At 31.1% G+C, this 23513-nt stretch overlaps 1 non-coding gene across 1 annotated transcript; it reads right to left on the reverse strand.

Annotated features, from left to right (window-relative positions):
• Positions 1 to 22809: 22809 nt before the first annotated feature.
• On the reverse strand, positions 22810 to 22916 carry LOC120883867 (U6 spliceosomal RNA). The gene has a single exon (XR_005726046.2). It is a non-coding gene; the product is annotated as a U6 spliceosomal RNA (small nuclear RNA).
• Between the last annotated feature and the right edge of the window lie 597 nt (positions 22917 to 23513).

Genomic DNA, 23513 nt, shown 5'->3' on the forward strand with positions numbered 1-23513 from the left:
CTATGTCCCATGTGAAAAAATTGTTTAGATCAGTTGAAAACCTTTAAAAATTATTAGATACTTGATTTGAGATAAAAGGAAAACTTCTATTATTTTGTGTCACTGAAAGTTGTCATAGTTCTCAAAATATAGATGATCACAAAGATTTTAAGTGTGTGTGTGTATATATATATACATACATATATATATTACATATATATTAGTACATAAGAAAAATGTGTGTGACACTAAAACAAAATAGAAACCATTAATGAGTAAAAAGAAAAGTCAATGTGAGTGTATATGCATATTATCTTCAACTTTCTCCCCCTGCAACAACTAGAACACAAAAGCCAAAACTTCCATTGAATTAATTTGTAGTTCACTGTAATTTTACAAACTGGATATCACTTTACAGATCTTAAACAATAATCACATTTGAATCTAAAAATTCAATTGATTTCGGTTGTCTACTTTTAACCTCATTTCTAGTGTTAAACTAGATCTATGTTCAGCTGTAAATGAACAAATGTCTGACTCAAATATTGCAATTCACTTTTAGATTCTTAGGCATGCCATGCAAATTCATAAGCCTAGATGAATTTGAATTAATATAACTTTAGAAATATCACCATTTTTAAGATTAGCTTTTTCTTATGCATTTTCACATTTTCAGCAACTATTTACTCATATTGTTTTATAATTATGGACATTTTATTACAGAAGACTGTTAATAAGAAGTCATAAATTCTCAATTTAATCCTTACCTAAAGCTACAGCATAATGTTCTATTTGTAACATCAAGGCAGTTAGTTGATGTAAAAAAAGAACTGATATTAATTACAGAAAATTATCATCAAATGGAAAAGAAAAATGAAGACTCTTATGTTGGCTTAATCCTGATTACAACTTAAAATTGCTCTTTCCATTAACACAATTAACAAGCTCAACTAGTCAATTTTATAGAAGATCAAGTAACTAGATATTTTCTAAGGAAGATCTTTTCAAATTTTCTTACTCTTCACATTTCTTTTCTCTCTATCAGTGTAACAACTGATAATTTCAAGATTTATTATAAAATTTTTATTTTAATAATATTAAAAACAAAAGCTTACTTAAAATTTTCCATTTTTGACTGTGAATATATATGTTCAGAGGTTATAAAATAGTGGCTACACAAATCTACTAGCACAAATATTTTAAATATAAATTTTACATGAAAAGATGTTATTATCCAATGTAAATAGACACTAGAGATACACATTTTAACCATGTGAATTGGATTAACTTCAAAGGATGTGAATGACATTTGGTAAATAATCACTTCCAGTACATTAGTGCACTAGAACCTTCATATTTGGAGAAGAGATAATTGACCCCATTTTATTGAGCAATTTTCTCACTGTAGAGTTGAATTACTACATAATCAGATCCAGTACTCTATATTTATGGGACACCTGGTTTAAGAAATTTAAGGTACTTCAAAAACATTATTTTAGCTACCTCCACAACTCTAAATACTGCATTAGTTACTGCCCCATTCTGTAATCTATTCATACATTCACTAATTTTATATTAACCTCCCTGAGCAAACTAGGATCTGAACTTTCACAAAGTAGTAGAATTCAACCCATGTGCAATAAAAGCAATTCATCTATCTACCCTTAAATGCTGAGTAAGTTCTCAGCAGAAAACAGATGTTTTTGAACCCACAATCATAATATTCCTAAGTTTTAAAAGATTTTTTCATCAATAAAAAATATAAAATTATGACCATTTAAAAATAGTTGTTTTTTTAAGATTATCATGTAGCTGTTTGCTTTTTGTACTATGTATTGAGGTTTTGACTTAAAACTATTGAGACTCAGGCTCTTAATACCTTCAAGATACTCACCTATATTTCAACATGACCATTTTCAGTCAAGAATGTGATCAAACATGAGTCAAGGAGAAAACTAATGGTTACAGAGGATGATAGGCACGTACCAGTCTCTTTGGCAGTCTTCTACCTCAATAGCTATTAACACAGTTTTTTGGATTCTAAGGCATTGTGCATCTGGTGTGTGTATGGGAGCTCCTAAGCCTTTAATTGAGATATAAGCTACACATATTGAAAGTGATCTGTTTCAAGCTCACACTTAAATGAATTTTAATTTATTTATAGAGTTGTACAACTAATTCTACAATCTAAATTTTGATATTTCATCAACCTAGAAGAAAGTTTGAAACCAGTATTTGGGAAACACTTTTCTAAAATTTTCTCTCTATAGGTTTGTCTTTTGGAACACTTGATTTCAATGGAATTATTCAATATATATTGTTTTATGACTAGCTTCTTTCATTGAGCATGACATTTGTGAGTTTTAAGCATGTTGTAACTAGTATCAGTACTTCATTCCTTTTTTATTTGTTTGTAGGGCTTTTAACATGACTCAAATATTTTTATTTTGAGTGAATAGTTCCCCATGGAGACATATAACTTTCCACCCCTGGGCTATTTTTTAATGGGACTGTTTACCTAAGACAGATACAAATTACATTTTTTATAACTCTTGAATTAAAAATAAAATGAGATGAGGATGGGGAAAGGAAAATTTAAGTTGAGAAAAATTTAAATGCACTGGTGTTGTTTTTGTTTTTCTTCTCAAAAGAAAACTTATATTGCAAATAGTGCTATTAATTTAGACCAATTTATTTCACTTGAAGTTTCTAGCAAATGATCAGTATTGTAAGAGCTATTAGTATATTCTCTTAATTGTACATTCAATCTATATGGTAGTTCTTTCAACCACTTGACTTGGGTTCATTTAAAGATTTTTATATTTTATGTTAAGTGCTTAAAAAGATGAATGCTGTGAAGCTGGTAATGGGTGATGGAGTTTGCTTTAAATTTAAATTTTAATAGTTACTTTTAGGAACAACTTCTAAAATTAATTGTACTACAGTTAATATTGTTTACAAGTAAAATTGCCTGTAATACACTGATTGCTATTTATACTTTCAATGGCAAAGTCTAATCCCCTCTCCTTTATTTAAAATTTGAATGTCTTTTCAAATAAAACCATCTATGTAACCTGAAAGGACATACTGACAAATGTGTGAAATATGTACAGAACTGGAGCAACTGTACAGATGAAATGAATATATTTATAATGTAACTACATAAACATTTACATAATAATAATATAAAGTTTCTGCATCTATAGTTGAAGAAGTTACCATGACTAAGGAAGATTGATATTCCAGCTTCAGGAGTGGATTAGGGGCAGAAGGGTGAGTTGTCCATGTTAGACAGAACACAGGCAAATTTTAAATAGACAATAAAAACATGAATAATAGCATGTTTACTTGTCATAATTGAATTTGAAATGAGTCTATGAAAAGAAGATAAAACAGAGTGGAACATTTTCAAATATTTGTGGAAAAAATGCTACTATCAGTGTAAGTAAAGAAAAATTGTAAAAACTATTGAAAAGCAAGAATCATTTTGAACAGAAAAAATATATAATTTAAAATCATTAAGAATACTAAAATTAAACTTGTTAAATAATGTAAGAGCAAATGAGCATAAAGAGGTTTAGATTGCCTCTAAAGACATTTTTGCCTCTAATTGATGTTAAAATTGTTACAAATTTTGGTAAGAATTTATAGAATTGGAATCCTGTAAATTTTTAGATCATACAATTATGCAATAATAATTATTTTAATATTATAATAACTTAGAGACTCAGCAAGTTGAGAGCTTTGCATTATTTTCCTATATAATAGAAATTCTTTTACTTTATTTTATATGTATATAAAATATATACCTAGGATTTTTTTGTGATAAGAACACTGAAAAAGAGATCAGTATCCTTAATTATAACTGTTTAATAATTATTTATATTTAAAAATATATTTCAAAATATTAAAAATTGAGTACTTACATGACCTATCGAGGTAGGAACAGACTCAAAAAGTTTCATGATAATAAGTCCATTTATAAATCATAATGTTTTGAACAAGTAAAAAGAATATATGGAGCTATTTTAATACAGAATTTCCATATCCTTATGATTATGAAAAGTAAATTTATATTTATGGTATTTGTTATCATAACAGGCTTGAACTTAGATTGATCATCCTATTCTAACAAATTATTTGAGCACTTACTCTCTGCCAGATACTATGGAATGTCTATGATTACTATGAGCACTAATATGAAATATCTTCCCTGAGGGAAAAAGCCTACTTTAATAGATAAAGGCTTAGCCCCTGGAGATAGATGTCACCAGTCCAAATCCTAAGTTGGCCACTCATTAGACTAAACTATTTCTTCACTTACTTAACAATTCCAAGTTAGAATTTCTTCAACCCCTTTGTCTGTTGCATGGATCAAAAGAAGTAATATTGAAAAAATAATTAACATACTTTTTGACTTATGCAAAACAATAAAACATACAGAAAAAAATACCTGTTTATTCATTAATGGTGTTTCTTCATCTAATTAGTTGAACATTATTATTAAAGCGGAATCCTGAAACATCAAGTATAATATTCATGGTTACTCTAACAATTGAATTGTTCACTTCTAGAAAATTCTTCCTATAATAAATATGTCTAATTTATTTGAATACAATAATTAGAATGTAGGGACTAACTCGAAAGGAACTCAGCTAGTGAAGATTTGGTCAAAACTTATTTTGCTGAATACAACTAAAAATCTCTCTGTTTTATAAAATGTCAAGAAGAAAAGCTTTAAAGGACAGGTCATCTTGAAACCTAGTGATTTTCAAATCTTGAATCATCCATTATTCAGCTATACATTAATTCAATGAACATCTATTTAATGCCTTCTCTGTACCAGATATTCTCTCAGGCACTGTGCATACCAAGGTGAATGGGCATAAAATAAGAAGGGGACATTTTTTTGCAATAGTAGGACTAGCTATGCACAATAACATTATTTGATTATTAATTAGTTTTATATTTCTTTGAAAGACATCACCTTTTTAAATGATGCATAGATTAAATGCAATGTGCAGAGAGGGTGCTACAAAATAATTGTATTTACAATTACATATTAGAAACTATTTACATTCATTATTTTCAATGTATTGCAAATATTTTGTATGTGTATTTGCTTCATTTATAAAACCCTACATTTACTCATATGTTAATATTATTATTGAGTCTAGCTTTATATTTACTAACAACTTATAATGAGTGATGAAATTTTAGGTCAGAACTTTGTTGAGAGTAAACATTGCCCTGAATATATACCTAGAACACCCAGGGACTAGTTCACTGACAGTTAAGATGTCTTAAAAAGATATTATGCTTTGAAGAGTATCTCATTTGCATTCTGAATGTAGGTAGCTTACTTAACAAGTTCTGGCCCAGAAGTTCTGTAATAAAAGGAGTTTTAGAAGAATTCAAATAAACATGTTCAAAGGTACAAAGAAGAGAGAACAGAGTATATCCTGTATCCACAATAATACATTTGCTCAGAAAGAAGAGTAAATATAGAAGTAAATACAGAGTAAATTTAGAAGTAAGTTAATTATTAGTACTTAATGTATGGGAATACACAAAAAGAACCAAGTCTCAGGAGGTTGGATAAGAATCACATATGTCATGCAGAAAATTTTAGACAACATTCTGTTTAAAATGGTTGACTTTTTTTTGTTGTTGTTGTTATTCTTAAGAATGAGAGTAACAGGGTCACATTTGAATTTTAAATAAGGACCTTCTTAATTTTTTGGTACTAGAATCCACAGGGAAAAATCCTGAAAGATAAGAAAACATTTTAAATACTACAAAATAAAATGACCAACCAAAATACAAATAAAATTAAATATAGTCCATGGCAAAAGTAGCGTGCTTACTTGTCATTATTTTTAAGTAATCTGGATAAAATAATTATGGGAGTTAAATGAAAAGATACATGTGGGATGTTAACATGACAGTCACATATGTTTGGTAGATTATAGTTAAAAATTAATTTTTTTGGAAAATTTCCCTGATATTTTAAAGGTGCAATATGAATCTTCAAGAAGAATTAATGAAATACAATATTTCCCAAATATATTTAACAAGTGAAACATCTTCCCCTTAAAAACACTGAGATAATTATACATTCTATAAGATAATTTGGAAAATGTGGCATATTCTAATTAGTCAGTCACATGGTTGGCAATATTAAAAATGGTTACAACCAGCATAATAGAAATCTATATAAAAGATCTTTTGTACCTTGCCATTGTAGCTATCTCAAAAGCAAATTTACAAATTCACTTTCAATAAAATCTAGGGTTTTCCCCCCCAAAAAATATATCATTTAAGAGTTAAAATATATCTCAAGTTTCAGTTAAGGTACTGGAAAGCTTTATGGTTTCAGCCAAAAAGATAATATTCTAAAACATAATCAATTTATAATATGCATATGACAATATTATTATTATAGAAAAATCATCTGCTTAAATAGTAATACAACAATTTGTTAGTGTGGTTTTAGGTCCATTTTGGATGCAGGACCATGTAATATGCTTGACTAGTCAATTAGTCAGGTTGTTATAATATTCTTCTAGCTTTCCTTCAAAAACAAAATAAAAAACCTTTAAAAACTATGTCAATTTCAACCTGTACATCCGCAGAGCTTCAAAATTCACTAAGTAATTTATGGAATTCCCATGGAAACAATTCATTCTAATTATTGTTGCTCTATATAACCTAAAATTGCAAGTGAATTTTCTCTCGGATTCAAACATTGTTCTCTCTTGAATTTGTTGAATATTAATTGATTTCCAAAGTCTAATCACCTCAAGGTAAAGTGCTTAAGTCATGATTCTGAATTAAAATTCAAGAAAAGTTTTGCAAATCCAGATTTCACAGCCAAATATTTCTAAATCATATATTACAGTAAAGCATGAAAACATAACATTTTTATTGCTTGCTTTATATCTGTTCCACTAAACCTGAATTCAAAGCCATAGAAATTTTTATGTTAAAATTAATTGGAAAAATACATTTTGAACATGACTCTCAAGACATTGGATAACAGAAGTAAATTATCCCCAAGAGATGAGAAACAAATAAGTTGGACACAGAGTTCTACCAGATGACTTTCTGATGAAGTTTCTCACTAGAAATCAGAAAGTAGAAACCCAAGCACAGTGCAATATTCACCCTGAATAGAGGGGACAAATCTGGGAGTCTGAAAGTCCAAAGCTGATAGGATAGACAGGAAAGGGTGCCTGGGAATAGAGAGCTGCACAGTAATTGCCTTAGAGACCTTCAGAAGGTGGCACTGGAATATACCATTGAGTTCTTACAGGAATAGGCAGGTAAAGACACTACTGTGAGCTAAGGGAAGGTCTAATTAAAACGAGAAAAAAATCTAGAAATATACAAAAAAAAAAAAAACAAACAAAAACACTGAGTCTCTAAAGGAGAAATGTCCATGTTGGGATGTGGAATGGCGGGTTTTGGACTATTTGTGAGCCATGAGCCAGACAAATGTAACTAAGTGTCACAAAGAAACTAGGAGGTATGAACACACTGAACAGCCCATAAATTACTTTGCAACTTTTCAATTTTCTGTAAGTGTTCTGGAATGCAGCAAACATGAACTAGACATAGAAAATGACCATTAACCTAATCAAGCTGAGGGACCATGCCCCTTTGGCCAGATCATCTGATTGACCACCTGATGGCCACAGAGATTCATGTAAGCTAAAGCCAACCTGCCAGATCAGGCCCCTAATGGGGAAACATGGTCTTGCTCAATATTTCCCAATCCTGAGGAAGATCCAGGCCCTTTGGGTTATAAATATTCTACCTTAATTAAAATTTTTAAAAAAATCTGACCATAAGCCCTTTTGGCAGGTCTTTTTCTGGAATTATCCTGTATTGTGCTCTGAGAATTAATATCTTCACGTTGTACTTTCTAATGAAGCTTTTACTATCTTTGTTGAAACCGTTTGCATCCTTAGATTATTTTCTGCAACATGTCAAAAGCCCATAAATTATGAAAAGTGGCCTCTTATGCCTCTGAAGAGACTTCCTCAAACCCGCTAAACGTGACAAAAGGATTAGAACAAATAGTGCTCAAGATTCACTTTGGGCCAGAAATAGAGCCTGCTCCAAAATCAAGTGGAGAGCCTCAGAATTCACTGGACATTCGGTAGAATAATCAGATGGATGTTGGCTCAGTAGTAAGTAAAAATGGAAACTAGTGAACAAGATGGTAGATTTAAATTTTAAATATATCAATAATCAAGGTAAATGGTCTAAATGCTCAGATTGATAGATTGTATTAAAGAGCAAGAATCTATACCAGCCTATCATAGTAACAGTAAAAAAAAAACATAGCTAAAGTTAAATCAAAAAAATATCTACAAGAGATAGGCTAGAGTATTCTATGATAAAGCACAATCCCCAAATTCAGCAATGAATGTGAAAGTTTATTTTTATTCACTCTACATGTCCTTCATTGGAACAGATGTAGCTGTACTTTATATCAATTTTATTCTGAATACAAGTTAATGGAATCAAAGAAAGGAGTACCAGGAAGTATGTGATGTCTCTTAGAACTTTACCCAGAAGTAAACTATGTCACTTTTGTTTGTCTCAAAAAAAAAATGCTTAAAGAAAGTGAAAGTAAGCCCAAACTTAAAAAAAAAAAATGTGTACTTATAATGTATATATGCATATAACTAATAAAAATAAAAATATATTACAAAATATATTAAAATGCTTATAAATAAGAGCAAGACACACAGCATAAGATTTGTGAATGGTATTTCTTAATGTAGGAAATGGGGAAAATGATTAATTCAATGAAAAGATACTCAATTTCCTTAGCAGAGAAATTTAAATTAAATAATACAATGCAATTCCACTTTATACTCACAGATTTCAGGGGGAAAATGTCTGAGAATAACAAATGTTGGTAATTGTATTTATGCATATACAGAGAAACTACAGAGAAAAATATGATGATGGTAATCACACAGTTCATTCAGATAGTGACAGTCTCTGAGGAAGAGGTGGGTAAGCATGGTCAGGATGGACACAGTTTATTTCATTTTGAAGATTATATTAATTGAAATAGGGATGGATAAGGCTAACCTACTGCAAAAGATAGTACAAGATACAGTGGCCTAAATATTCCTCTCTCTACATATTTTGGAGGTAGGCGGTGCAGGTTGGTATGGCAACCCTGATCCATGCAGTGATCCAAAGATCCTGGGTCCCTCCATGGTACTCCTTAACAGCTACCTGGGATTTTGCCTTATCTGCTTGATTGAAGGACATCCCTATCATATGTGTTGCAGAATGAGAGAATAAGAAAGCAGGACAAACTTCAAAGAAATAAATTTACTTAAAATTGGAAAAAAAAAAACCCAAGAGATACCTTTATCTCTTCTTTTCCTATCCTGTGGGCTTGATAATAGGTATGTGGTAAAATTTGCTAAAAGGGAGGCTAGACACTATATCTCTACATGAAAAGAAGGAAGAAATACATTAAAGACAACTAGCAGTTTGCCACAGAAATATTCTTTTTAAAGTGCATGATTAGAAAATTATTTCACTAACAGAAAAATTAAGACTTTTTGTTAAGAGAAAAAAAAATTCATTTTCAGCACCACTTGACTCCACATATATCAAAGCTGTTAAATTTTCAGTGCAAGTTGTAGAAAGCTGAGTTTGTTTGACCCTGGTGTACTACTCATATTAAAACTAAATGAGGAAAATTCTCTGTCCTGAACAAAGGAAAATTAATCTTTTGTTTTGTTACTGGATTTTTGTTGTTGTTGTTGTTGGTTTTTTTGTTTGTTTGTTTGTTTTTGGTACTGAGGATTGAACTCAGGGATATATTACCACTGAGTTACATGGCTAACCTCATTTATTTAGAGAAAAAAACCTTGTTAAATTGTTAATAGTCTCACTAAGTTGCTGAGGCTGGCCTTGAACTTGCAAACTTCCTTAGCGTTCCACATAATTGGGCTTACATGTGTGTACCACCATACCACACAGTGAAGCTTTTTTTTTAAACCCACTATCCATACATTCATTTTATGAAATCTATAGGATTGGTTTTCAATCTTTAAATAATGTGAATATATGGGTTCCCCTTTTTAAACTGAAAATCCTTGACTCTTTTCCCTCAGTGGTCTTTGAGTCATATGTAGTTTTAAAATATATAAAACTTTAAATGAAGTAAACCCTTTTTAAAATTCTTATTAATTAAAGAACATATACAGAGTCAGAAGCCTTGAAAACATGAAGGAATTCTTAAGTTTCTTAAAAACAGGAAGTTGACAAAGAAGTGTGAGGTGCTAAAAATGTCTTACTTTAGAAGAGGAAAATTGGAGTGTTGAGTAGTTCTGAAATTTAATGGTTTAGGCAGAACAGTTCAGAAGCATAACATTTTTTGAATGCTGAGGTTTGAATAATACACTGGTTGTAATGAATTCAAGACTCAGGATCCAGAATTTTAGTCAGTCTGTTTTATGCTATTGTTCTAAATTTTTATCTTTATATTATATTATTTAAATTTATATTATATTATTTCATCATTAATATTGTTTCAATTAATGACATTAGAATAAACTCATTATTGCTAATAGGAACAATACTTCAGCATTATAGTAATATAAAAACAATTTAAAGGGGCTGAAAATATAGCTCAGTGGGGAGAGTGCTTGCCTTTAATGTGCAAGGCCCTGTGTTCAATCCCTAGCACCACAAAAAAACTACTTAAGAAACAAATATAAATGCAAACATATAGTTATTAACTATTGCAGGAACATCATAAAGGAACAACTTTATATTTTACAAATTATCACTTAAAAGAGAATAATAGTCACAAAAGTTAGTAAATGAATTAAAAGAGCATTAATTGTATGATATTGTGCTAATAAATATGAAAATGAACCTAAAATGGAAGGTTTTGTTCATTACTTAAGAAGACCACAGAAAAAGTTGGAAGAAATAAAAATACATATTAAGGATATTACTTCCTAAAAATCTCATTTATTTTATTGCTGACAAATAAATGGATAAAACAAAAAATAAATGCTCGAAAAAAATAGTAACATATCTGACTTATGTGAAAAAATTACAGAAATTTAGTGACAAACAATTTGAACATCTGTGGTCTTTACTACAAATTAATAGTACTATTAAAAATGTTCTTGTAATAGTACAAGAAATCTAGACATATGAAGGCAATTAGCTCATCTTTTTATTGTTATTTTAATTCCATAAATACTGCATTTTGAACTCAGGAAACTGATTTTTTATTTAGTCAAATTTGTTGATCCTGTATATACCTATTTGCATCATTTTTATTCTTCAGAAGTTTCTGTAGGTAAATAATTTTATTCCTAGATTTTTCTTTAGTGCTTAATTTTAAGTGCTTAGTTCCCCTTTTATGAGAAATGTTTTATTGCATGGAATAAGTTGGAAATATTTCTTGACTTTTATTTTCCAAATGGCTAATTTTCCCAATATTTTTATTGAAAGATGTTATTTCATGTTTTGTTTTCTTACAATATTTTTTCCATTCATTAACAGTGATGTGTGAGATCTGATTCAGGGTCATTTACTTTGTTTCACTGGTATTATTTCTTAAATTATGCACATAAATTTAATGATATAAAAATTGAAAATTTTATGATGCTCAAGAAAAAGTACATGTAAAATGTGTAGACAAATAACAATAAAAAGTAAATAAAAGATGGGCTATTAGTCTGTGGGTATAGATTTGTCATAATCAAATCTGAAAAAAACAATTATAATGCAAATTTTTAAAAAATGATAAGAATATAAATACATCTTCTTGTGTTTATAGAAAATGTACCTGGGGGAAAAGCCACTTATCTACTTATGGATGTTTATTTTCTCCATGTGTTTTCAAATATGTTTATCATTTTCTGTTTTAAAACTTTTGAATGTTTTTGATATTTTTAAACCTTGCTAGGTTGAAAACTTGATAAACTTTAGTGCTACCTTATTCTAACTTGCTCATTATTAACCATATTCTCTGATATTAGAGTTAGAAATCCCAATTTACAGTTTTATGTCACAACAAAACAAAGCAGCAGTTCACCATTAATAATTCTGCCAAAGAGCAAAGATACTGAGAAGGAAAGTGGGTCCTGAAACTATGGACACATACCCAGCTGACAACACTGTGTCCTGAATTCATGACTTTGAAATATTAAAACGTATGGCTTTCAAAATATCAGTGATGTATGGGTAGATTAAATTTTAAGAGCTCCCACACCTCACTATCCACACTTTTGTGTAATCTCCCTTTGAGTCAAGGCAGAATCTGAGATCTAACAGCATATGAAAAAGATGGTCACTGTATCACTGATGATTATGTTCTGTTATACTGTAAGGGGAAGGGTTTTAAAAATATTACTAAAAATGTAACTAAAGCCCATGATAAGTCGATTTGAAGATAATTAAAAGAGAGATTCTCCTTATATCCTTTAAACAGTGAGCTCCGTTTGTGAGATTACCTATGAAGGAGAGAAAATGTCAAAGACCTGATTGTGGGCTCCAAAAGCTGAGATCAGTTCCTGAATGACAGCAAGCAAGAAAACTGAGACCACAGCTGGGTGCGGTGGTGCACACCTGTAATCCCTGTGGCTCAGGAGGCTAGGGCAGGAGGATTGCAAGTTCAAAGCCAGCCTCAGCAAAAGCAAGGCGCTAAAAAACTCAGTGGGTGAGACCCTCTCTCTGAATAAAATATAAAATAGGGCTGGGAATGTGGCTGGATGGTCGAGTGCTCCTGAGTTCAATCCCCTGTACCAAAAAAAAAAAAAAAAAAAAAAAAAAAAAGAAGTAAGAAAGAAAGACAAAACTAAGACCTCAAAAATATAAAATATAGCTGAAAGAAAATAAATTATTCTAATAACCTGAATCAGATTCTCCCTCAAAAAAGCCTCCCTATAGGAAAAAAGGTTGGCAGGTGCCTTGATTGCCACCTTATGAAACCCTAAGCAGAAACACCAGCTAAGCATTGTCTAGAATTCTTATTCACAGAAACTTGGAAATAAGAAATGAATGTTATTTAAAGGGGCTATATATTTGTAATTTCTTATACAGTTATAACAGATAACTGATACATGCTGATACATGTATGTCAGAGTATTTTTCCCCCAGAGTGGGAAGTAGAATCAATGTATTGGGAGAGTTGTCATTGATCAAACCATTTATTTGCTTATCTCCTAATAAACTCTGATATATAATTGCCAACATTAAAATCATAATATATTGACCATCAAATGATAGATTCAGACATTTTAAGATAATGTATGTATTACTAAATCATGTTATTTGGATGTAATGTTATAGAAATGGAATTTCATGTCAATATCAATGTCATAATAAGATGTTTACAATTTATCTGTTTTACAAACCAGCATAAGAATTTTTCACTGGACATATACTTCAGAAAAGGAAAGCAACATTTTGAACTCAACAGAAGATGATTAAATATATACTATTTTTAGCTTAACTAGAGGTTAGTCCATTTCTTATACACTATCTTTACTAAATTTTTAACACTAAAATCAAGCTTAAAGTTCTACTACTGTCTTTCAGATGTAGGGCAATTTGGAAAATCCACTTAGAGGCAGGTCCTTTTCCAGTGATGGCTGAAAAATCATTAGAACTTATTTCAAGCACTTTTCTCAGTCAGCATCATGAATTCAGAAATAAAATATCATTATTAGTAATTAAATTCCAAAATAAAATGGCAAAACTGTTGTTGATCATGACTTTTCATTTATATAGAACAAATTATCTTTCATATTTTTCTCTCATACACTTTTGCAAAGAGAGATTCATATTCTGTTTGTCAGTGGACTCATCCAACTGTGAAGATAAATATCTGCCATCCTATCTACTCAATGGTTCCCTTCTGCTGTTATACTATGTGTATTTTACAGTGCCCAACTCTTTTATTTGATGTCTGAGTCTATTTTCTGCTGGTATAATGGAAAACCAGACTGGACAATTTATAAAGAAAAGGTATTTATTTAGCTCACTGTTCTGGAGGCTAGGAAGTTCAAGATCAAGGGTTCACATCTGGTGAGGACCTTCTTATTGAATCATAAAACAGCATCATGTGGCAAGAAAGCACAAGCAAGACAGAAGTTGGGTGCTGAATTTAGTCCTTTCATTAGGAGCCACTCATATAATAAAAAATCCACAAGAGCAATTATGGCATTAATCCATATGTAATAGCAAATTCATGAAGACTGAATCACCTATTAAAGGTCCCACCTTTTAATATTATGAAAATGGTAATCAAATTTCAACCCAAGTTGAAAGAGGACATTCAACCATAGTACTTGATAAAGGGAATTTGCCAATAACAAATACTCCTGATTCTAAGCATACTTGTCATTCATTTTGCACAGTTTTACAAGCTTCTTAGAAATAATGTTTCTGTCTTTGCTACAAGATGTGTAATTTTCAGCAATAGTTCTACAGTGTTGGTGTCTTTTGTCTCTTTTTGGATAATATTCATTCAATATAGAAAAAAATATTTTTCAATTATTTTATCTCAGTTTACCAGAAAGAGAACTTTGAAGATGAAGATTAAACAAACTAAAGAGAGTTTTGCCCAAAATATACTAAACACTGAAATTAACTACTCATTTAATAACATATAACATTTTGATATTATAATATCAAAACATTATATATTTTCTATGAGCATTTTTCCTCTTCCAGCTACTTGTTCAAAATAGTTAGTGTTATGTTCACTATAAATGCATTACAAACATTCATAATCTACAGTTTTGCTACAGTCTGTTTTCATTGAATTTTATACTGTTATTCTAAGTTTTGGTATTTTTATTAGTATTGCCATCACTAGGGTTATGTATTAATTAATGATGTTACAGTCAATCCCTTAGTTTTAATTGTTGTTCTACTTCAGCATTATAATAACAAAATATTTTAAAAAAATAAATAGTAGTATGCAAATAACATGAAAACATGTTAACTGAGTATATTCATATCTTCATAATTATGCATTAAAGCAGAAAATCTCACTGTTACAGCATAATAATAATAGAGAAGACAAATTAAGGTGATGCTCTTTCTGAGATCAGCTACTTCTAAAAGTTTTTATTAATATTTTTCATTAATTTCAAGCTGGACATGTGAAGGTAGCAATAAAACTATAGTTTCTGTGATTTATCTCAATGATTTAGTGACAATGATCTGTTGTAAACAATCCTTGTTATTTTGAGACAGAGTTAAGATTTTCTGTTAACCAGCCCCGTAAAGGGTGGTAGGATAAAGTTATCACCAGCCTCTCCTAAGTATTTGTGGTGGAAATACTCCAGGTAAGAATGGTTTCTCTACCAATGTATGTGAACGTGAAATGAATAATTTGAAGTAATTTTGACATTTTTGCTTATGAGAAGTGATTGGTTAACCAGGAGCTTTTTTTGCCTATTTTCTTCATGACTAGAGAGTGAGGGAGGATGATGTTTCAGAAACAGAAATTAACACAGTCAAATCTTCAAATAAGCTGATGATAGAGCTATGATGTCATTTACCAACAGGAGAATCCTTTCTGTGGATACAATGAGGCACACCTGCTTGACCAGATTTGTTGCTGATGAACAAACCATGAGCTATGGAATGGTGGAGCATGAATCTGCATGGATCCTGAAGAATGTTACATAAATACATAAATATGTGACTTAGTGAAAAATGGGGATATTTCATGCCCCAAAAGGTTCCTTCTGTGTTAAGTAATGTGGCCTCCAAATCATTAAAATCTCACAGATCAATTCAGGTCAGAGTGTATTGATAATGGCTAAACAAAAACCACAGAGAGACATTGGAGATCCCAGACCTCTTTCTATTTTTCTTGAACCTCATGATGTTTAACCTTAAACCTAATGGGAAAACTTGATATTCAATCACATCTCTTCACCTCATGAGTCTGATTTGACAATAGGATATATAACATCTCAGATCATGGAGTGCAATATCAAAGTCATTATACGTAGTTTGGAAGTCAATTAACTTTGCTAGTTGAATTTTTAAGTTTAAAGAGTAAATTGATTTTTCCTGTTAATAATAGAGGATCTTGCTGCAACTAGATTTATTTCCTCAAGTTTATTATTTTATTAACCAGATTTAAGTTGCCATTGAAACTTTGCTTTCGATGAGACAAACAATAGTGCATTCACACTCCCAAAAAACCTTCAGGCTAACTAGTATAAAAGCAACTGTACTCTATCATAACTTATCATACGATAAACTCATTTTTCTACCTTAAATTTCAAAACTATTTGTTTAGCTTCTAAGTAATAAATTACCATTAGTTCTTGTTTTTTTTCTATATGTTTATTGGCCAACAAAAATTATTCTCTACCTGATGGAAATGAGTTTATGACACAATAGAAATGCAAGAGTGAAGGATACAATTATCATGTAATGTTCAAAATAAGAGCACTTAAAAATCATTCATGCTCCTTTGTTTTAGTCAGCTTTTTTACTGTTGCAAATAAAAGATCTGACTAGAACAATTTTTGAGGAGGAAAGGTTTATTTAGGGGCTCACAGTTTCAGAGTTCTCAGTCCATAAGTGGCTGCCTCCATTACTACAGGCTCAAGGTGAGGCAGGACATCATGGTGGAAGGGTGTGGCAGAGGGAAGCAGCTCCCATGGATCAGAAGGAGAGAGAGAGGTCTCCACTTGCCAGATACAAATGTATACCCCAAAGCCACGCCCCAATTCCAACCTCCAGCTACACCCTACCACTTAACTGAGTTACCACTCAGTTAATCCCCACCAGGGAATTAATTCGATGATTGGGTTAAGACTCTCACAACCCAATCATTTATCCTCTGAACCTTCTTGCATTGTCTTACATGTGAGTTTTGGTGGATACCTTACTTCCAAACCTTAAGATTCTTTGAACAATATATGATAGAATTTTGAATAATTTTATAATAATTTTGTACCAAATTTTATAGTGTTCAAAAAACATAAAGTCAACTTTTAGGAAATGAAAATGGCTTATATATAATATTAATGTTTTCCAAAATTAAGCTTAGAAAATTATCCCAAGGAAAATAATGATTTATTTACAGTTGTATTGCAGTCATTATAACAAATTTAAAGTGGTAAGTATATACTGTAATCTCTGCAAGATTAGTTTATGATGCAATACTTACTACCTTTCCTTTTTTAGAATAATAAATAATGAAATGAAGTAAAAATCAGTGTGAATGCTGCAGCTGGGGAAATGGCTTTGGGAAGAATGCAATCACTGACCAAAACCTCAATCAATTACTCACTAAATGACATATATTTGTTTCTCAATTCTGGTTGCCTCATAGGCAAAAATACACACTTTATTCAAAGTTTGCCTGACCACACTAGAAAATGTACTCGCTGCTCCAAAATATCACTGCTTATGCCATCACTCTCTCATTTTTCCAAGGAATTAACAACTATTTATATTTATTTATTTATTTACTTGTATGCTTATTTATCTCTTCCCAGTGGAAAATTCACAAAGACAAGGATATTTTCCAACTTGTTCCCAGATTGTATTCTCAGTGTATAGAGTACTCTCTAACACATAACAGAGACTCAATGCTTTCATATTAAATAAATGAGTGAAAAAGATAATTCCTTACTCTTTGAACTGGGGCCAGATGCATTTTTAATGCTTATAAACTTTACAAATACATATCACAATTCATTTATTCATAAATATGGTATAAATCTTGTCTTATGGTAACTATAAATGTAATTTTAGCCAGTAGCAGTTTCACTACATATTTCATAAGTTGGTGACAACTTGATTACCATGCCCTTTTATATGGAAAACTAAGAAAAAGTAAAAATCGTCATTTGTTACAGCAAAGAAACATCTTAGTTCTGAATTGAATGTTTTCTCATGTATTTTAATTATTACTGAAAATAACTATTTTAAGGAATATCAAACAAGAGAAAGTCAGGAATTAAAATCTTGCTAGCATCTTCCACATAAGCTCTTAATGTAAATGCAAAACTCACGGATTACTTCTCATAAGTTAAACATCATAAGACTATTTTAGAAGAGGTATTATCACTCTCTAATAATAATCATAATAGAGCCGGAGTAAAAGTTATTCAATTATCATACAAGTTCTTTCTGACACACAGTATAAGATCGGCATTTTTCTCCAGTATGTGTAGTTAATGCAAATGAGATCATAGCCTCAACAAGCTTTGGGAATGAACAGAAGGTCCAAGAGTCAACAAAAGTGAGCCTCCTACAATAGGAAAGGTTTCAATTTTGCCATTTTCTAAACACAGAAAAATGTATCCCTGCAATTCAGAATATTGAATGTCTTATGGAAAGCGAAAGGTCATTTGTAACTGTCCAAAGGATTGATGGAGTTGAGATACCTCCTTGACCTTCACCCTGCACTCATAAAGAATAGTTTCAGATGACAGAGCATCAGGCAAGTTTTGAGAAAAAAAAAATGTCTTTTCTTCTTTTATATTGCATAGCAAGATTGTTACCTGATATTTTCTTTCATAATTGTATGTCAAGATTTAATTACCTTGTGTCTTCCCTCATTAAAAGTTAACTGTCATCTAATGCTGCTGAGCAATGTGATTTGGACTAATTCAAGCAGTTCTCCCTGCCTTTGCCATTGTTTTCCATCTCAGTTTCTCCAGTAATTGCTTTGGAAGCCTCACAAACCATGTCAAGGTCATCCTTTACAAATACTAACCACTACATCCTCAACACATACATGCCCCAATTAGTTATTGTCTATTAAGGATACATACTATAAAAAGCATTCACTTTCCTATAATTCAGTGAGTTTTTAATCCCTACAACTTTTTTTTAAAAATCTAGTAAAAAATCTTAGGGTAACTATGAAAAATAAAATGGAAATGAGACATAACACTCACAGCTATTGAATTAGTGTGTATATATGTGTGTTTATGTGTGTGCGCTTATCACATTTGTCAACTGTAAAATATCTATGACTTAAAGTGGTTTCTGATCTCTAAACTCTGAACTTGCATGATAGAAAATATGTTATTATGCAATACTTTCTATGCAAAAAAAATGCTACTGACACACTCTGTGGAGGGCATATGCTTCTAGCTGGTTTACTCATAATAATGATGGATTTGAACTGATCCTACTGCCTCTATTGTCATTTAAGCTCCCTTTATATTTCAGCTTGTACAGGGCAGCAGCCACTTAACTTATCGTGGTTTCCAGTGTTAGCCAATTCAAATTTGTAATCCTTTATTTCTCATATAATAAAGAGAATAATAAAGGAAAGATCCTTAAAAGTTCCAGAGAAGATGAGAGAATGTAGAAATAATGCAACAGGAACCACAGGAAAATTTTTAAAAATTACATTAAAGAAAATGAATTGCAGTATTTTGAAATACTGAATAGTCATAATAAAACAAACACATTTATTGATCTTCAGCTTTTTGAATGAATGTATAAACATGAGGGTAATTTTAGTAACAAAATAAATACTGAAGATGTAAAGGTACATGCAAATAAGATTGAATTTAGTTTTTTTAGGCAATGAAGGAGAGAAAAGTAGATATTGCTATTGTATACTTCAAAGTTGAGAATCAAATGGTAATGTCAACTGTTGAAGAAATACAAAAATGACTATACTGTGTATATTATTTAAATACAATGTTTTCCAATTAAGACATGAAAATACTGCCAACTCTACCAGAAAGAAATGAGAGAAGACATAGGAGGGAGATGGTAAAATAAGCTAAGTACTTAATTTTTCAAGAATTCAATTAAAACATAGTTATTAAATTTAAAAATAGCACTATAAAGCTTAATGTAGGAGAATTAAAATATTAATCTTTAACAAGTGACTGCCTTTATGAAATGGCAAATATTTGTTGAGTGAACTAATGGTTACCTGTTTGTTTATTTTCCCACATGCAAAGAAATATCAGTTTTTGTTTGTTTTAACTGTGAGCCCTGTTGTACTATGAATTACTTGAAAAACATTTTAAAATGAATGCAGCTTCTCACAATAAAAGAAATGAATTATTTTAAAACAGAATACAGGCATAGTGAAAAGCTAAGAAATAAGAAAAATAGTTTGAGTGGATAAGGGTCTATTTTAGAGGGTTAAGAAAATAGAAAGAAAGGAATTTGAGCTGAAAGAAATATTAGGCAAAACTAAATTTGGTGAAATGAAGAGGCAATCATACATGTTTTTAAGACCCAAACCTAATATTTAGAGTCTTTAGAAAACTGACTATAATTGTTTTTGACACTGATAACTATCTGGGGGGAAAGTGATAGCTCAAAAGTTACAGTATATAATTCTTAGATGGTGTACAACTCTGATGGCTCAATTTTAATAGAAATGAGCAGATATTTTGTTTTTAAATTTATCTCCATGATCCATGGCTAGGAACTTCACTTTTTATCTTATAACACTGAACATCTTCATAATAATGTTCAACTATTTAGCACTTTCACCAGCTATGATGATTAATCTTCTGCCTCAACTTAATTAGGCCATGGAATACCCAGAAAAGTGGTTGAGTATTATTTGGAGATGGGTCTGTGACAGTATTTCTGACAGAGCTCATCACAGGAATTGAACTGAGGAAAACAAATGGCCCTCCCCATCTGATCCCTTGAGGGCCCAAACTGAATAAAAAGGCCAAGGAAAATTAAATTCACTCTTTTCTTAACTGCTCTAGCTAGGATGTCAGTCTTCTACCCTCTGTGCTCCTGATTGTCAGGTTTTAGGTTCGAACTGGAATCTACACCATCAGTTTTCTGGTTCTCAAACCTTAGAACTATGAAAAAGTTTTCCTGTGTCTCCAGGTAGTAGATGGCAGATCATGGAACCTCTCTGCTTCCATAACCATGTGGGTCAATTCCTTATAAGAAGTTTCATTCTCTATTTTCTCTCTATCTCTTCTATTTCACTGGCCTGTTTCTCTGGAAAATTCTGATTAATAAGTCTAATTTTCCAAAATTTGACCATACTAAAAACAAAATTAAGATTTTGGGCATTAATTTTGCTCAGGAACAAAGTGGGGCAACATAACACAAAATAAATTATTTTTATATGTACTAATACAATATAGTACTATATACAATATGCAAAATACAATATAGTATTCTCGACATTAGACATATCTTTTCCTAGGTTCTGTCTTCTGATTCTAGTCTTCTGTATCTTTCACTCCAGCTGTCCTCCATATACTTCAGTTTGCACATGCCTATTAAAAAATAAAAAACTGTAATCTGATATTTTCCCAAATCTGAAACTTTTTGATTGCCAATAAGATGTCACAAGTGGGAAATGCCACACTTGGCCTCATGTAATGGGTTGTTGTCAAAATGCAGGTGCATTACAAAAGGTTGTATATAATATCTTCAGGTTATGTGTTTAAGACATGTGAAACACAAATGAATTTCATATTTTAACTTGGATCTCATCTCCATGACATCTCATAATGTTTGTGTGAATATTCCTAAATCCAAAACCATCTAACATATTTAGGCTCTCAAACATTTCAAATAAAACATATTTAGCCTATACTCAAATATGAGTCTTCTTTTTGCTATCTCTTTTAATTTTACAATTTCTTTTTTTTTGAAATTTAGGCAAGAGCCATAAATGTTTCATACTACCTAATCAATGGCTTTTTTCCTTTTTAATTTTATTTATTTTAATTTCATATATGTGACAGCAGAATGCAATTCAATTCATATTACACAAATAGAGCACAATTTCTCATGTCTCTGGTTGTACACAAAGTAAAGTCATGCCATTCATGTTTTCATACATGTATTTAAGGTAATGATGTTCGTCTCATTCCACCATCTTTCTTACCCCCATGCCTTCCTCTCCCTACTCTCCCCTTTGCCCTATCTAAAGTTCCTCTGTTCCTTCCATGCTCTGTCCCCCCCCCATCACCATTATGATTCAGCATCCTTGTATCAGAGAAGATATTTGGAATTTGATTTTTTGATTTTTTTTTCAATTAGCATTATATTCTCCAACTCCATTCATTTACCTGCAAATGTCATGATTATATTCTCTTTTAATGCTGAGTAATATTCCATTGTGTATATATACCACATTTTCTTTATCCATTCATCTACTGAAGGGCATCTAGGTTGGTTCTACAATTTAGTTATTGTGAATTGTGCTGCCATAAACACTGATATGGCTGTGTCCCTGTAGCATACTGTTTTTAAGTCCTTTGGGTATAAAACAAGTGGTGGAATAACTGGGTTAAATGGTGGTTCCATTTGGTTTTCTGAGGAATCTCCATACTGCTTTCCATATTGACTGAAACAATTTGCAGTCCCACCAGCAATGTATGAGTATGACCTTCTCCTCACATCCTTGCCAACATTTATTGTTGTTTGTATTCTTAGTAGCTGCCATTCTGACAGGAGTGAAATGAAATCTTAGAGTAGTTTTGATTTGCATTTCTCTAATTGTTGAGCATTTTTTTATATATTTGTTGATTGATTGTATATCATCTTCTGAGAAGTGTATGTTCATTTCCTTGGCCCATTTATTGATTGACTTATTTGAGTTTTTTTTTTGTTTTTTTGTTTGTTTGGTTTGTTTTTTTTTTTTATTTTTGGTTTTAAGATTTTTGAGTTCTTTAAATACCTAGAGGTTAGTGCTCTATCTTATGTGCACGTACTAGAAATTTGTTCCCATTCTGTAGGCTCTCTATTCACTTTACTGATTGTTCTTTTTGCTTTTGAGTTTGAATCCATCCCATTTATTGATTCTTGATTTTAATTCTTGTGCTAAAAAGTATGGAATGTTTCATGAATTTGCATGTCATCCTTGCACAGGGGCCATGCTAATCTTCTCTGTATCATTCCAACTTTAGTATATGTGCTGCCAAAGTGAGCACCTGATCAATGGCTTTTAAAAAACATTTAATAATTTTAATTCATACCTATGAATGTATTTTCACATTCATAAGTGTCTTAAGAATACATTTTTCCTTGAAATCATGTATTCATAAGCAATACCTTTGGATCCTTGCAATTACCCAGTGGAATATGTAGTATTGTGGATGCTAATTTGTTTTTGATAGTTTACTGTTCACAAAAACACTTTGACAAACTGTTATGAGCTGAGTGTATTCCCCAGTAATTTATATATTGAAATCCCAATTCCCAGTAACTTAGAATGCAATCTTTTTTTTTTACTATTTTTTGTTTTAGGTTTTTTTATTCAAATTTGTTATATATGATAGCAGAATGCATTACAATTCATATTACACATATAGAGCATGATTTTTCATATCTCAAAATACCTTCACACCATTAGTGTCTTCATACATGTACTTAGGGTAATGATATCCATCTCATTCCATCATCTTTTTTACCCCCATACCCCTTTCTTTCCCCTCCCACCCCTTTGCCCTATCTAGAGTTCATCTAATCCTCCCATGCTCCTCCTCTAGAATGAAATATTATTTGAAGACAGGATCTTTAAGAAGATC

This window comes from Ictidomys tridecemlineatus, chromosome 7 (genome assembly GCF_052094955.1).
Source record: "Ictidomys tridecemlineatus isolate mIctTri1 chromosome 7, mIctTri1.hap1, whole genome shotgun sequence".
NCBI lineage: Eukaryota > Metazoa > Chordata > Mammalia > Rodentia > Sciuridae > Ictidomys > Ictidomys tridecemlineatus.